The following is a 15,971-nucleotide window of genomic DNA, read 5'->3' on the forward strand; positions in this document are numbered from 1 at the left end:
ATACCCTAACTGCCCCCACTGCGCTCATATCCTTTATTTCCTTCATATTCCCCTCATTATTTCCTTCATTTATTAATCAGCATCTCTTTATATGTGCCATTGTTTTCTGCCACAGCCACTCCTTTAAAATGAGTTCCACATTCTCACCATTTATTGGGTAATGATTCTTTCCTGTGAATTGATTAGAATTCTGATGGACGGTTGGAATCCGTTAACTCTGTTTTACTCTCCACACAATTTGCCTGCCCTGCCAACTATCTCAGCATTTTCTGTTTTTAATATAGGAGGCAGCATTTACACTTCAGATCAAATGAACTGGAAAGCTGACTTCTAATGAGTGTTCAAAGTGAAATATCAGCTCGTTTTTTCAGTGCATGGATTTCCATGAGTGTTTCCAATATCTTAGTTTCCCAGGAAATGCAGTTGTTTTGATTTTCAAAGAGTTTAGAGAAAGTGAAAATGGGAAAAGTAAGATCATTATCTAAAGCTATTGAACTTAATATTGTGTCTGAATGGCTCTTCTATGTCCAATCAAAAGATGAGATGGTGCTTCTTAAGTGTACATTGAGATTCATTGGGACATTCTAGGAAACAGAGGACAGAGTTGTCTTTACATGATAATTGAAGTGAGTGGCAATTTGGAAGCTCAGTCGTCTGACAGACTGATCAAAAATCACAAGAGTATCAATTTCACAGCATTTGACTGGACTGGGCAAATAATAAGACAAAGGGAAGAAATTCATCTATGCCATTTATGGTGAGGAGATGTTGCAAGATTAACTGAAGATTAACTGAAGTGTTAAAAGATTAACACTCTTTTATTTAATTCTTTTCAATAAATCCAGATGCCATGATATGACTACATCCAGCATTTGGTAGTCCCATTCTCACTGAGTAGTAGCTACAAAAGACAACTTCCTCCCCAGGGTTCCCACTGATCTGAGATGGTATCACAGAGTACGAAAGATAAGAAGAGGGAAAAAGAAAGTGGGGGAGTGTAGAAACCAGAAAAAGGGAGACACAAACAAAAGAGCTGCAATTCTATGGTAGATACAGACCTCAAATGAGTGCTTACAATCTCCATGCACAGCCAGTAGGGTCGTGACACTGCTTGGCTCCATTTCCAGCTCAGGTCCTGAGAGGGACTCTGCACATGCGTTTTTCTATGAATGTGCAGAGCTCTATTGCCAACCGTTTAAAAATGTAAATGTACTGACTCTGTTGCCAGGCAGATCTGACTGAATACACTGAAGTCAGCTCTAAGTCAGATTATAAAAGGATAAATTTTAGGAATCTGCTTTGCTGGCTTAGGCCCAAATTGCTGATACGTGCTCCTGTCAGACAGAGCAATATGCCAGTTCATAAAATTGCCCCTAAAGTACCGCACTAACACACTGAACACTTTGCAAACCTGGTCTGATGCAAAAATGCAGTTGTATAACATACAGGGGCAGATTTTCCCATCTGGTGTGGATTTAGGAGATGAGAGTTAATTGGAGAAAGAAAGAGGAAAGAACAAACTCATTACTTTCAAATCCTGAAGAAGTCCCAGATGGCTTTTCAATGCATCCCATCAGTACGAGGCATTTGGGATGTTATTGGGCAAAACACGTGTGGGTTTCTATTGCCTGCCCCATGAATGTCAAATAAGAAAGTTCTTGACTTGCAAAATGGCCACTTTAGGAACTCTGGTTTGTAACTGTAAAATCACTGTCCTTTGGAATTACAATTCCTGAACCAATTTTAAAGCACATGGTTACAAGTTAACAAAAAATCTAGACCCCTAGAATAGAAGGGGTGTTCGTGTAATTTTGTTTCCTACCTTAAGGTTAATTTGGAACACAATTACGCAAATTGTCACAGAAATGTAGTGCAAAAGCCTGATGCTAATAGCAACAACAAAGTCAAGTTAAAATGTGGTTTTGATGTGAATGTTCCTTAGCAATCCTGGAGGATAAATCCAAGTGCTTCTCATTAGTTCCTCGGAATATGACGATCAGTTGTATTCAGTACACATCTCAGTCCATTCTGAGATATGAGAAGTGAGAACAGCCAGCAGCTGGGATCCATGCATGCCACCATTGACCAAGTTTCTCTTCCACTGTATCCTGTATAATTACTTTATCCCTCAGTAACCTTGTCACAATTGTAATAAGTCAAGTACTCAGGCAACTACCAAAAGGAGAAACATTTTTTGTCACTTTAACACATGAAGTAGCCATAGTTTTTATTGTCATCCTCTCCCTTTGCAGAAGTCTCCATGTGAACCAGCCCAGTATTACATGCCACTATCAACTTCCTCAGCTTTCTTATAATTACACTTTACAGTTTCCTCTTGTTATCTTTATTAGTCACACCCACTGTCTTTTGCTATCCATTAATGAGACAGATCTGCAGAAAAGGAGGAAATTAGTCAAGAAAAGGTGAAAACTATCCCTTTGACTTTAAGGACACAGAACGTACAAATTAGGAGCAAGAGTAGGGCACTCAGCCCCTCCAATCTGCTCCACCATCCAGTGACAGCTGATCTGGTTGAACTTTGAATCTCAGTTTCACATTCCCCCTACGTGCTCTGGCAAACTTTCACCACCACTACCTCCACACCTGCCTTGCTTCTCAAGTAATCAAGAATCAATCTACCTTTCTCTTAAACATTTTCAAAGGTTCTACTTCCATTGCGCTTTAAGCAGAGTTCCAAAGACTCACAAAGCTCCAGGAGCAAAATATTCATCCTAACTCTAAGAAAAAGAAAGATATGGGAATCTGCAGTTTCATGCTTCTTCAGGTGATTGTCATGGTTACACAGTAAACACGTAAACACTAATACAGTTCAGGTCCGCAAGTTTATCACCATCGCAGGAAGATGCCAACCTGCAAGCTGAGTGCCAGGCATATATGATAGTCCCTATGTTGCATACAATGACCTATGAGCCTTTCCCTCCTGCAATAAGTTTCCATAAATTTAAATGAAGACTCCTATTTGAAACATATGTACCGAAAGCCTGTAAAAGCTGAACTAGAAATAGCAACGATATCCTCTTGTCAAAATGGGGAATAATTCTTTATGACTGCACATTCTAGTAATTGATAACAATAATGTTTAATGGCTAGATGTAGTAATATGTTGTACATCTGTCCCTTTTACAGTCATTTTGTGATAGTTACCTTGCCTACTTAGGTCAAAATATTACTTTTTCCAGAAATGATCTGTAGTACTGTTTTGTTGTTGATTTCAACTATTATGGAATCTTGAATGTAATCTGACTTTTTTCATAGTGCAACAAGACAATTTTAGAAATATTTAGCTCGTGGGCATAAACACCTGATGCAACCTCACTGTCTCTCTGCTCTGCTTTGGAGCACCTGGACAACAGCGAAACATATCAGGCTGCTGTTTATCGGTGTAGTTCAGCATTCAATATCATCATCATCCTCTCAGTATTCAACGGCAAGCACCTAAACCATGGTCTCAGTAACTCCTTCTGCAACCGGATCCTCAAACTCCTCACAACAGTCAGTGATAACATCTACTTCTCAGTCACAATCAAGTCAGGTCCACCTCAAGAATGCATGGTTAGCTCACTGCTCCTCTCTCTCTACCCTCATGACTGTGTGGGTAAGACAGCTCAAACACAATCTATAAACTCGCAGATGAAACTGCTGCTGTTGCTGAAATATCAGATGGTGACGAGGGGACATGGCGGAGCGAAATCAATTGGCTGGTTAAGTGCTGTCGCACTCAACATCAACAAGAGAAGGAATTGATTGTGGGCTTCAGGAAGGGGAATTGGGAGAAAATGCACAAGTGCTTATTGTGGGGTTTGGGTGAAAAGAGTGAGCAGCTTCAAGTTCCTGTGTGTCAGCTTCTCAGAGGGTCTTCTGAGAAAATGCAATCACAAAGGAGGCATGCCAGAGGCTCCACCTCATTAGGAGTTCCAGGAGAGCTTGTATGTCACCAAAAACCTTAGCAAATTTTTATAGATGGATGGTAGGGAGTATCATCTCAGCCCGATATGGAGGCATCCATTACTAAGGACCCTCACCATCTGGGACATGCTCCCCCTTCCCATTGCTACCATCAAGAAGGAGGTACAGAAGCCTGAAACCCCACACTCAATGACTTTGGAACAGTTTCTTCTGCGCCACCTGCAGATCTCTAAATGGTCCATGGACACACTGCCTAATCATTTCTTTTTTGTTCTTGCAGTTTATTTATTTCATAATTTTAGGAATTTTATGTCAGCCGCAAAACAACAAATTTTGCATCATGTAAGAGAGTGCCAGTAAACCTGATTCTGATTCTCAGGTGTGACGTAAACCATGGGCAGCCCTGTGAAAATGAGTCAAGGTGAAGAGAAAAGTGATTTACCTGGTGGCTCAGATCAATATTGTAGTATTTTCCTCTTTTTACATAGCTGGGGTGATCTTTTTAATAGGCTTCCTATCACAAAAGGCCACCTGCCCATTCTTTGTTCTGCTTCATCCAGTAATCTTTATTGACTAGCATTAGTTATAAGGTGCCACCTTTATTTTGCCTTGCTGCTTTCATTGCCTGCCTTAGTCAGAGTCTCCTGTGCTACTCTTTCTTGTAGCCACACAGAACTGGCAAGGGACGTATAGTCCATCTGGCTAACAGTCAAGTGAGTGAGCCAGGTCTGCTCCTCCAGCCTGTTGATATGATCTCCAGCCAGAACTGGCTTTTTAAAAGCTGCAGTATAATTCTCGTGCACCCCAGCAGATTATTACCATTTTACATGGGTTTTACATTAATCACTAATCCAATGAATTTGCAAATGACTTAGCTCTCAAAATTCTGATATAAATAGCTCACCATCAGCAAAACTCATTTTCTTTGGCATAAAAACTGCAACTCAGCATGTGGAATTTATAGGGCAATATGCAGTTATTCATTTCCTACAGCAGGTCTCGCTCGCTGTACGGAATGTTCACAGACATCTGTGTTGCATTCTTTATGACAGGAAAAATGAAAGGGGGGAAACATTCATACTCCCTACATCATTTGCAATAAGCTACAATTACCAGGTAACACACACCCCACCCCCTTCCATTTGAGAAGTAATTCAGAGGAAGATGTGAAAAATGGGGAAGCATAAAGAGAAAGCACCATCTGTAATTTCTCCAAACAACTGTTTAAGATCGTGCAAAGTTCAGATCATTAGATCCTGTCTCTCATAGACTGCAGGAGGCCTTAGCCTTGTGCAATGGCAACTATGGTATGGTGCGCACATTTGAGAGACATCTGTAAAGGCTTGGGAGGAAAGTAGAGAGTATCCATCAAAAGAGTGCAGAACATAAGGCTGTCTTGCAGAATAGAGAATAGGAAGTGCTGAAGGACTTGCTACTAAATTTGAGGCTTCTGTACGAAGCAATTGACCATGAAGATGTTTCCTTCTCCAACACCACCTAACTAGGAGGCCATTCAGAGCAGTGCGAACCTGTATAACAGAGGAGGGTAGTAGGGTTCTCTGTAGAGGGCAATATCCACCAGGAATACTCTGGGGTAAAAGGTGCCTCATGTGAGCTCAGCAACTAGCAGCATGTGAAAGTTCTGAGATTTACTGATGATATTGTAAAATTTGTCATCTGCTATAGCCTTGAACAAGGATTGAATTGGTAGTGAATGTTAAATTGAACATTGTTATGAATGTTTATATTTCTGGAGATATTTGTAAGATCTTACAGTTTATATTCCATTGTTGTGTGAAAGAAACCATTGAATCTCTCAGCAAAAATATCGTTAACTATGTTTCATACACTCTTTCAGCAATCAACAAATAGAGGGAGCACTATGCCGTGCTGGGATAGAAGGCTTCCCAGTCATACAGAGTGGCATGGACTGCACATACTTCTTCATATGCACTGATACTAACTCTGAAAAGCACCACAACCAATTGCTCATTAGCGTGACCAGTGCATCAAGTGTACAATTGCTCTTGAAACTGGAAAAAGGTTCCAGAGAGCTACTGGACCCTCTGTGTTGGAGAGCCTGAAGAGAGGTGCAAATGTAAGCATCGAGATGAAGAACAAGAGAAGCAACAGCAAACAGAGACACAGTTTTGTTTTACATTTTAAAAAGGCATATTTTGTGATCTTGGGAGTTTTGTTTCTTTTGGAAATGTTTGTTAGGGAAATGTTGAAACCCTTCACAAAACGGCAACTAAACTTCTTAAAAATTACCTTGAAGTGGAAGAAAGAAGTTCATTTCTACCATCCCAACCTACCTTACCCTTCAGAAACATACAAATGGGTTCAGTTTACTAAAAATTTACTAAGTCCTACCTGGCAATAGATCGGAGTTGTGTGTCTCCACCTTCCATTAGGCTCATTCACATGAGATCCAATCACACATTGGCACTCCTAGTTATGTGGTATTGGAGAAGGAAGCGTTGACTGCTCATTTCAGCGGATGCTGCCCGACCTGCTGAGTTCATCCAACTTGTTTGTACATCTTCACAACCAGCTGCTTTGTCTTGAATTCAGTAGTAAGTGTCCTGCATCGTTGTTGGATATAAATCCTGGAACAATTTATACACAGTACTGTGGGATTAGCTGAACCAGAAGGAATGCAGAAAGAGTTTATCAAGGGCATTAATGAAACAGCAATAAAAGATGGCCTCAGCAGTGATGCCCAGAATACAAAAAGGGATGAAAGGGATTATTTTACTTTACTTTTATTGTCACCAAACAATTGATACTAGAGCGTACAATCATCACAGCGATATTTGATTCTGCACTTCGCACTCCCTGAAGTACAAATCGAAGTAAATATAATAAAAATTTAAATTATAAATCATAATTAGAAAATAGAAAAGGGAAAGTAAGGTAGTGCAAGTCGGGTCCGGATATTTGGAAGGTACAGCCCAGATCCAGGTCAGGATCCGTTCAGCAGTCTTATCACAGTTAGAAAGAAGCTGTTCCCAAATCTGGCCGTACGAATCTTCAAGCTCCTGAACCTTCTCCCGGAGGGAAGAGGGACAAAAAGTGTGTTGGCTGGGTGGGTCATGTCCTTGATTATCCTGGCAGCACTGCTCTGACAGCGTGTATTGTAAAGTGAGTCCAAGGATGGAAGATTGGTTTGTGTGATGTGCTGGGCTATTTTCACGATCTTCTGCAGCTTCTTCCGGTCTTGGACAAGACAACTTCCATACCATGTTGTGATGCACCCTAGAAGAATGCTTTCTACGGTGCATCTATAAAAATTAGTGAGGATTTTAGGGGACAGGCCAAATTTCTTCAGCTTTCTCAGGAAGTAAAGGCACTGGTGGGCCTGCTTGCCAGTGGACTCTGCTTGGTTAGACCAAGTCAGGTCATTTTGATATTCATCCTGAGGAACTTAAAGCTTTTGACCTGTTCCATCTGCGTACCACCGATGTAGATGGGGTCGTGTGGTCCGCTACTCCTTCTGAAATCAACAACCAATTCCTTCGTCTTGCTGACGTTGAGGGATAGGTTATTGTCTTCGCACCATGCCACCAGGTTCTTAATTTCCTCTCTGTACTCAGACTCATCATTACCCAAGATACGGCCTACAATTGTGGTGTCATTAGCAAATTTATATTGAGTTTGATGGAAACTTGGCTACACAATTATGGGTGTACAGTGAGTACAGCAGGGGGCTGAGTACACAGCCTTGTGGGGCACCGGTGCTCAGAGTGATTGTAGAGGAGAGCTTGTCCCCTATTTTTACAGCCTGGGTCCTGTCTGTGAGGAAGTTGAAGATCCAGCTGCAGATCTGAGTGCTAAGACCCAGGTTCCAGAGCTTAGGAATCAGTTTATTTGGAATGATGGTATTAAAGGCAGAGCTGTAGTCAATGAAAAGGAGCCTTACATATGCGTCTTTATTCTCCAGGTGTTCTAAGGAGGAAAGTAGTGCCAGAGAGATGGCATCTCCCCTTGACCTGTTGCTCCAGTAGGCGAATTGCAAAGCGTCAAGGTTGACCAGTAGGTTATGGTTGATGTGTGCCATAACCAATCGCTCGAAGCTCTTCATAGCAATTGATGTCAGAGCCACAGGTCGATAGTCATTCAGGCATGCCACCTTGCTTTTCTTCGGCACCAGGATTATCGTTGCCTTCTTAAAATACGGCAGGATGTTAGACTGAAGCAGGGAGCAGTTGAAGATGTCAGCAAACACTCCAGCTAGCTCATTTGCATAGGCCTGGAGAACCCGTCCCAGGACGCCATCTGGGCCCGTCGCCTTCCTTGGATTTCTAACATCTTCCTCGGTGACGATGAATCTCGACGCCACCAGGTCCAGTTTATTCGGAGGGAGCGGGATGCTCCCATATAGTTTGGATTCACTGTTGTCATAGACACTGTCTATTTTGGATGTATATCTGCATGTCCAATTCTCCATACTCTGCCATTTTATTGCATTGCTCCTTATGGACCTTGTTAAACAAAAGCTTTTATCTGTGCTTTCCACACACCTCAAAATATGATTTGTTGGCCATTAAAGATACTGGAATATCATGAATAGATTTAAAACAGTATAGAAACACAGGTTCTTTTTTACTTTTGTCATATCATACAATTTTATTGTAACAGAAATAATCTTATGTAATTGACTGCATCCTCTGACTTTTCTTCCACTTTTTCAGGAAGAAAGCATCTTTAATACAATACAAGGAAGTGGAACTACACACAGAACAAAGCAAAGTTGCACTTTGAATCAAAAAGTGGAACTTGCTTAAGCCTAGAGATATCTGGAAGACACAAAATAACCCTGCTGCTTTTTCTGCTGAACTGGATAACAATCAGTGTAATTCTTCTTTTAAGTTATTTCCTCCAAATATATTTAGAGCATAACAGTTACCAAATTGAGATGACTCTAAAACATCCAAAGTCTATTAAATAGTTAAACTTAAAGTCAAGCCTTTGTTTTGACTCCAAGTGTAATATCAGGTGTAAATAGTTGGCAAAGTAATGAATTCATTATTATCTGATTAACATGCAGATAGTAAGGAGAGAGACAAGAAAGAAGTGAAAAATTTATTATTAGTTTTGCTAAGGGCAGAATCAAGCAGGGCTCTGAATATTCAGTGCTTGTTATTGAAAGAAGATATTGTCAGCCAGATCAGCCATGATCTTATTGAATGGTGGTGCAGGCCTGATGGGCCAGATGGCCCACTCCTGCTCCTATTTTACACGTTCTTATGCTCTTACGTTAAGTCTCAAAGCTTTTGAATGAAAATAGTCACCAATGGGAGAAACTAATTCAGAAAATGGCAACGGGAAAATGAATTAGACAGGATTTCAAAGCCAATCTATTATTGTATAGAATGAGACTTTTTGCTTTTTATTGAAGAACAAAATTCAGTGCATTGATTCCTTTTATTCATTCTGAAATAGCCTAATTTTTGTCTACATTCTGAATAGTTTCTCCTACATGGGTTTTAAGGATCCAACCTTGCACTTCAGAAGGTGGTCAGTAAGATATATTCCTTCTGTGAGGTAGACATTGCAGCCAATAGGAATTTAGACAGAGACAGCACTGCCATGTTGATGTTGTTCATTCTTCAAAATTGAGAATGACCACAACATCATCGGTTATTTGATTTCAGTGGGCACGTGAATAGTTCATCAGCAAATTCATGCTCGAGGTCCCTGCGGCACACTTAACAAGAGGTGGTGCTTAGATCGGATGAACAACAGCATGGACTTGCTGCAATTATCCAGTTTTCAAGTGATGTCAGTCATGGATAACAATGTTAATGATTAGTAAAACAATGGTTAATCAAGCTAATCTTCAGTGGCTTTTTACTGCAAAAGAAATTCTGTTACATGTTAGACAGACATGTTCCAGTTTCTCTAATTGACAATTTTTAATAGCTGACATTCGAAGAGAAGTTTCACACAACTTCATATCGTCAAGCTGGTCAGTCTGGGACAGCAGAGGGGCACGGCTTGTAAAGCTGCTGCCTCATGGCTCCAACTGCTCAAGCTGAATCCTGAGCTCCAGTCTGATCTGTGTTGAGTCTGTAATCCCGTGGGCCTCCTCTGCACCCTTCACTTTACTCCCACATCCCAAAAATGTGTGTATGTTGCTGTAAAAAATTGCCTCGTGTGTAGATAAATGATTTTCAAGGGAATTGATCACAGTGTGGGGAGAAAAAAGTGGGTCAGAGTAATTGGTGCAAACTCAGTGGGCTAAAGGGCCGGTTTCTGTGCTGTATCTCCTAGGAGTCTAAGACTACTGTTTTGCTACTTATGCTTCTGCACTCTTTCAGCGGCTTCCCCCCACCCGTTAACCTCAAGGCTCCAACATGAATCGTGTTCCACCAGCTGGGACAAACACTGACAAGGTTCCCCCACGATCCATAATCAAGTGGTTCAACAAGGGAATTCCTGAAGTGGTTCTTCCAACTTCTTTAGAGCCCTTTCCTGGGGCGAAGGTGTCTTACATACAGCTGATGTGTAAAACGGCTTTCTGGCTGACGTGTACAACCTCATCCTGTTAGTGATAGACAAGCAGGAGCAGCCAGGGAAATGGGGTATATATGTGGGGAAAAATGCAACTTTCATGATTTACTTTGCCATTACTGCTACAACCAAAGTTGAACATCATTTTCCTCAAAATCCAAGAATCTTCTCACACAAAGTAACCTTGTAGAAAAAATCTTCAGGGGAAACCACCGAAGAGCATAAAAATTCAAGTCAAGACACAACAAGTTTTGGTCCAAAGTTGTTGGGAATCATGGATTGTTCAAAAATTATTAAAATTCATTTAATTTTCTTTCATTGACTTGCATTTTAGCAAAAATCTGAAAATGGCAATGATAATAACCCTGATCTGGTGATAAACTAAAATCTGTTATCCTTACAAATTTGTTAGCTTCAAAAGTACCTACTGCTTGATTAGAGCTCCCATATAATTTTTACCTGTGACTTTCAGCTTTGCTTCTCTGGTTCAGAAGACAGAAATATCATAAATTCCTTTTCAGATGAGATCAGATGCTGATCTTCTCTCTGGGGAATGAATACACAGTTGATATCATCTTTGGAGTTAAAGCTGTATCACATTCTACTTACTCATCACCCCAACAACCAAAAGATCATCTCTGTATTGGAGTAGAAATACAGGTAAAAAGACACTGCCTCCCCCTATTAATCACATAATTATGGTAATACATATTGGAAAAACTGTGCTATAAATTCCATACAAATTGGTCCTTGTGTTCCTTGGTCCCAGGGAAAAAAAATCAGTTAAAATGCTTCACGGTGCTGATGCAAAGCCCAAGGAGATTTGGATAGCTTATATATATTGTGCTGACTAGCTTGCAAAGCCTTTAGAGGTGATGAAGATAATGCTCCTATGAAGTGTCTTGGGATGTTTTGACAATGTTGAATAGGTTGCTAATATTGGAGTATATGACCACAACATGTTCCACACTAATATTTATTTATTGTTGCATAATGCTTATTCCAATGAGAAATAGGCACATGCACAGTGCTATTGTGCAAAGTTATGCCAGATGTTTCTGCTTAGAATAAAAATAACATATTTTAAATAAATATAAAGAATGCAGGTTCTTCAGTGACCTTTTTTGACAGTGGCCGTGTGTTTATACTGGAGTCAGCAGTGCGGTGATACGATAGCTGCAATAAGTGTAAGCTGAATGACAAAACTGAATAGTGCAGCCACCGTCATGGAAATGGCTGCTTTGCATATCAGCATGAGACACACCATCTTTGTCCTCGATCTTGCATCTGAGCTCAGAAAGGGGAAAAAGCAAACATTATTTTATAAAGAATGCACACTTCCTGGTAACTAGCTAACAATTCAATTTTATATGTGCCTTTTCAGTATCATCAAACTTTATTTTAGTCTGATTGAATGTGTAATTTTATTTGAACAAATATTGCACTGATAGTTCTTCGTCAGTCAGATGGATTCCATTTGCTTTTACATCAAATCTTCCTTTTAGAAGATTGCTCACTCTTCACTGAATTGAGTCTGTAAACCGCATCTGTCTTACCACTGGCAACAAAGTCAAGAGGCATGAGGCTTTTTGTAAGTTCTGCATTCCCAAAAGACTTTATATTACTTTGCATACTGTGAAATGTCACCTTTTGAGCAAGCTGTTGCAATGTTTTCTCTACGCCAAAATGCAAAACCTCAGAGGACATGAATTAATCCACTGTTCTCAGTGACAGCTTTTTAAAGGCATTAGAAGCCTCAGGCATATCTGACAAACACAGCGCAATGCAGAACAGAAACTGCTAGTTACAAAGAACTGAATAGTAAAGTGAACAAAATCACACCTTTTAGATGATTGTTGTGAAGATTTCAATACAATATAGATTATATTTTACAGGATGTTTTCACTGTTCATCTGAAGGGCACAGGCACCATAAGAGCCCATTGCCAACAATTTCATACAATCATGCAATGTTGCAGAATTGAAATATTCAGTACAAAATACAATTCACTATCATCCTTCCAAATCTCTTAGTCTGACCTCACTTCCCCAATATTCCCCTTTTTCAAGTAACTATCTAATTCTCTTCTATTAGAATTTCTTTCAAGAAAAATTTGGCAGAGGGAATAACACGTAATAATCTCCTCTTCATCTGTTTTGTTGATTATCTTAAATTCATCCCATCCTATTCCAACAATTTTTAATTAATTTATCAAAGCCCTAAATAACCTTAGAAACCTTCTTCAAGCCCTTAAAGGCTCAGCTGTCATGACAAAGCCAGAGTAAATGAGAAACAATAGCAACAGCTAATTCTATAACATCTTTCTTTGCAGAAGAAAGTCAACAGAATAAAATGGATGCCAGTGGAAAAGATTTAGGTGGTGATCTAAACCTTGGTCACATAGAGGTGGAGTTTTAGAGAGGGCCAGAGGGAAATGAGATAAACAAGGTTCCAGAGTCAGAGTTCAAGCAGTTGTATTTGTTACGTGGGAGGAGGTTACATAGATTAAGATTGAGATACATTTATGTATCATATGTACATTGAAATAAACAATGAAAGGCATCATTTATGTTAACAACCAACACAACCTAAGAATGTGCTGGGGGCAGCCTGCAAGTGTTGCCATGCATTCTGGTACAAATATAGCATATCCACAATGCCACGTGTCCATGTTCAGCAGAACAACACAAACAACAAGACAACAACAGCAACAAACAAAGTAACAGCAAAATAATCCCTTTTCCTCAGTCATTAGTCCTCCAACATCCCCAGTGTGCTCACAAACTCTCAGACATCGGGCCTCTGACTTCCAGGAATGCTAAGGGCTTTTGACATCAGGACTCACTGACTTCAGACTTTGAACTTTGGTTTTCAATTTTTGGTATTGCCTCCAGGACTCACCAATGACAAGACCCTGAACTCCAGGCCTCAAACTCTGACCTTTCATGGACCTTTGACCCAGGGACTTTCCAACATGTGAGGTCACAATCCCTCATGTCCCCTGCTGCATGGACCTCCAATCCCAGGACCCACTGACCTGGAGGGGGGAACCACCAGTCCTCATCCACAGGGCCATGATCATTGACCATGAGGATTGCTGGACTTTAACAACAGTGCTTGCTGAGACCCAACATCCATTCAGAGTGATTGCTGGCCTTCAGTACTCTGACTCCAGCCGGACCACTAACCCTGCCTCCAACCCTGTCCCTAAACCCCTGCCCTTTAAACCAACATGCTGCCCCCAAAACCATCCCTACAGATCTGAAAAACAACAAATCTGAGCAATGACCTTGATGGAGATTGCAGCTCGGTGCCATCTCGATGGAGACGTGGGAAGATCCAAAGCTAAGTATAAGAATGTCGATGAGAGCAAGGTGATGGATGAGGGAGACTTACAGATTTGTGAATGATCTAAAATCAGGCTAAAATACTATACATACAACGTGCCATACAAATCTCCTGGAGGGCACATTATTCATGACTTACTGAAGCAACTGATTCCCTGAGCAGTGTCCTTATTATATTTCACACCTTTCTTACTACACATCTGATATATAAAAATATTGAAATGTAGAGGCAATATTTGCTGAAGCCAAGATCTTCATAAGATCTGTGAGCTCAGCATGAGATTAATAAATTGGGATAAAAACAAAAAATGCTGGAAATACTCCGCAGATTAGATAGCCTCTGGGGAGAGAGAAACAGGGTTAGTGCTTTGGGTCAACGGTATTTCCTCAAAATTAAGAAAACTCAGAAATAGGGTGGAGGCATATAGAGAAACAAAAGGGGTTGTCTGTGAGAGAGTGGAGACCAAGAGAAAATGGCTGACTCACATGGCGATAATACTGAATGAAAGAATAGCGAAGGCTGATTAACCACAGCTGATTTGTTTGGATGTGATGAATAAGATGAAGAAAAAAGGAAAGAGAAAAAATATGCTGGAACTATAAGATGCAAATCACTACAATTGCTAGAACTGAAAGGGAAAGAGAATGTTGGAAATTGCCAGCAGGTCAGCATCTGTGGAGTGAGGGAAGGGAAGCAGAGCCAAAGTTTCATCCCGATCAGCCTTCACCAGACCTGGCCAACTCTGATGCAGACTGGAAAGGCTGGTAATCCGAAAATGTTAAATTGAATATTGAATCTTAAAGGCTGTAAGGTATTTTAGGATTTGATATTGAATCTTATTTATACCATTTTTCATTAACAAGCCTTCAGCACCCTCTTTAAATCGGCATCACCCGCTCTTGTATAATTCATCTCTCTTGGTCTTCATTTATTCTGTGCATGCTCTTTCTCCTTTGCAAATATGATTGGGTTCTGTCTTTTTCTAATTCTGTTGAAAGGGCATTGACCTAAAACAGTAATCCGGTTCTTCCCTACACTTATGCTACCTGACCTGTTGAGAGTTTTCAGCATTTCTCTGTTTTAAATTCAGTCCATTTTTGCATTTTGATTCATATACTCAGTTTGGATATGCATTCTCTTTCTATGTTAGCTTCAAAGTTCATCTCAGCATTTTGCTTTTGTTTTACTGTCTTAGAACAAGTTTAAAAAAAAAGGTTAAATCTGAAAAAAAATCTAAGTTTCCAGTATGAAATATTTTATGTAATATTGTTCAAATGCTTGCACATTTTAATTTGGGTATTAAAAATAAAGATTTATGTGCAAAGAAGCACTGTTTTTATTCCTGTGTTGTTGTTGTCAGTGATTGGGATTTCAACAAAAAAGTATACATATAATTTCTCTTTATCGTGGCTTAATGGAGAGAGAACATATTGGTCCTGTGCAGTAGTCCCCTCACACCAGACAGCGATGCAGCCCACTAGAATGCCCCCCACATCCATACACCATTATTGCACTTTCCTATAATACCTCCAGGTTGGGTGAGGCTGACTTGGGTTTTAATTTTATACCCAAGCAAACTTCTATTTTAGAATAATTTTTTTGTTTGTCTCTCACTTTATAAATTCTGGTGAATACAGACCTAATCTGCTTGAATTTGGTTGGACTACCCTTATCCAGGAATCAATTTTAAATTTTTGGTGCATTACCTCCAAGGCAAATATATCCTTACACCAAAGGTAAATGTCAAATATTTATCAAATATAAATTGAAAAATACAGAAATTGATTTAGAAACACAATGGGTATGCAATATCATAATTCAGAATTGAATATAGAATGTCAGTTGTAATATGTCAAAAATCAGGATATCACTTTTTGTCTGGAAAACAAGATAAACTAAACATGCAAAAAAACATGACTAGTTTAAGACCATTAAGATTCCACTCTACACTAAATAAATGCCTCTTACTAATAGATTCAGAATCCAAATGCCCCCTTATGCCTGCTGCTCTATATTGCATACTAGTTACAAACCATCTGTTGCATTCAACAACAGTATGTAACTGCTTCCAGTATTGATGCCAGGAAAGCTCAAGAATGAAGTGATGAAAAAGTGTTACACTATATTGGATGACTTGAAAATGAAGTTGTATTTGAAATACGAAGTTCCCAGATAACTTT

At 39.8% G+C, this 15,971-nt stretch overlaps 1 long non-coding RNA gene across 1 annotated transcript in view; it reads right to left on the bottom strand.

Annotated features, from left to right (window-relative positions):
• LOC140730446 (uncharacterized) overlaps window positions 1-11,013 on the bottom strand; it is a 48,013-nt gene extending 37,000 nt beyond the window's left edge. The window contains exons 1-2 of the long non-coding RNA XR_012099615.1: window positions 10,903-11,013; window positions 6,301-6,536 (exon numbers count right to left, since the gene is read on the bottom strand). This is a non-coding gene — a long non-coding RNA (uncharacterized lncRNA). The remainder of the gene's footprint in view (window positions 1-6,300; window positions 6,537-10,902) is intronic.
• Window positions 11,014-15,971: the final 4,958 nt, after the last annotated feature.

This window comes from Hemitrygon akajei, chromosome 7, assembly GCF_048418815.1.
Source record: "Hemitrygon akajei chromosome 7, sHemAka1.3, whole genome shotgun sequence".
Taxonomy (NCBI): Eukaryota; Metazoa; Chordata; class Chondrichthyes; order Myliobatiformes; family Dasyatidae; genus Hemitrygon; species Hemitrygon akajei.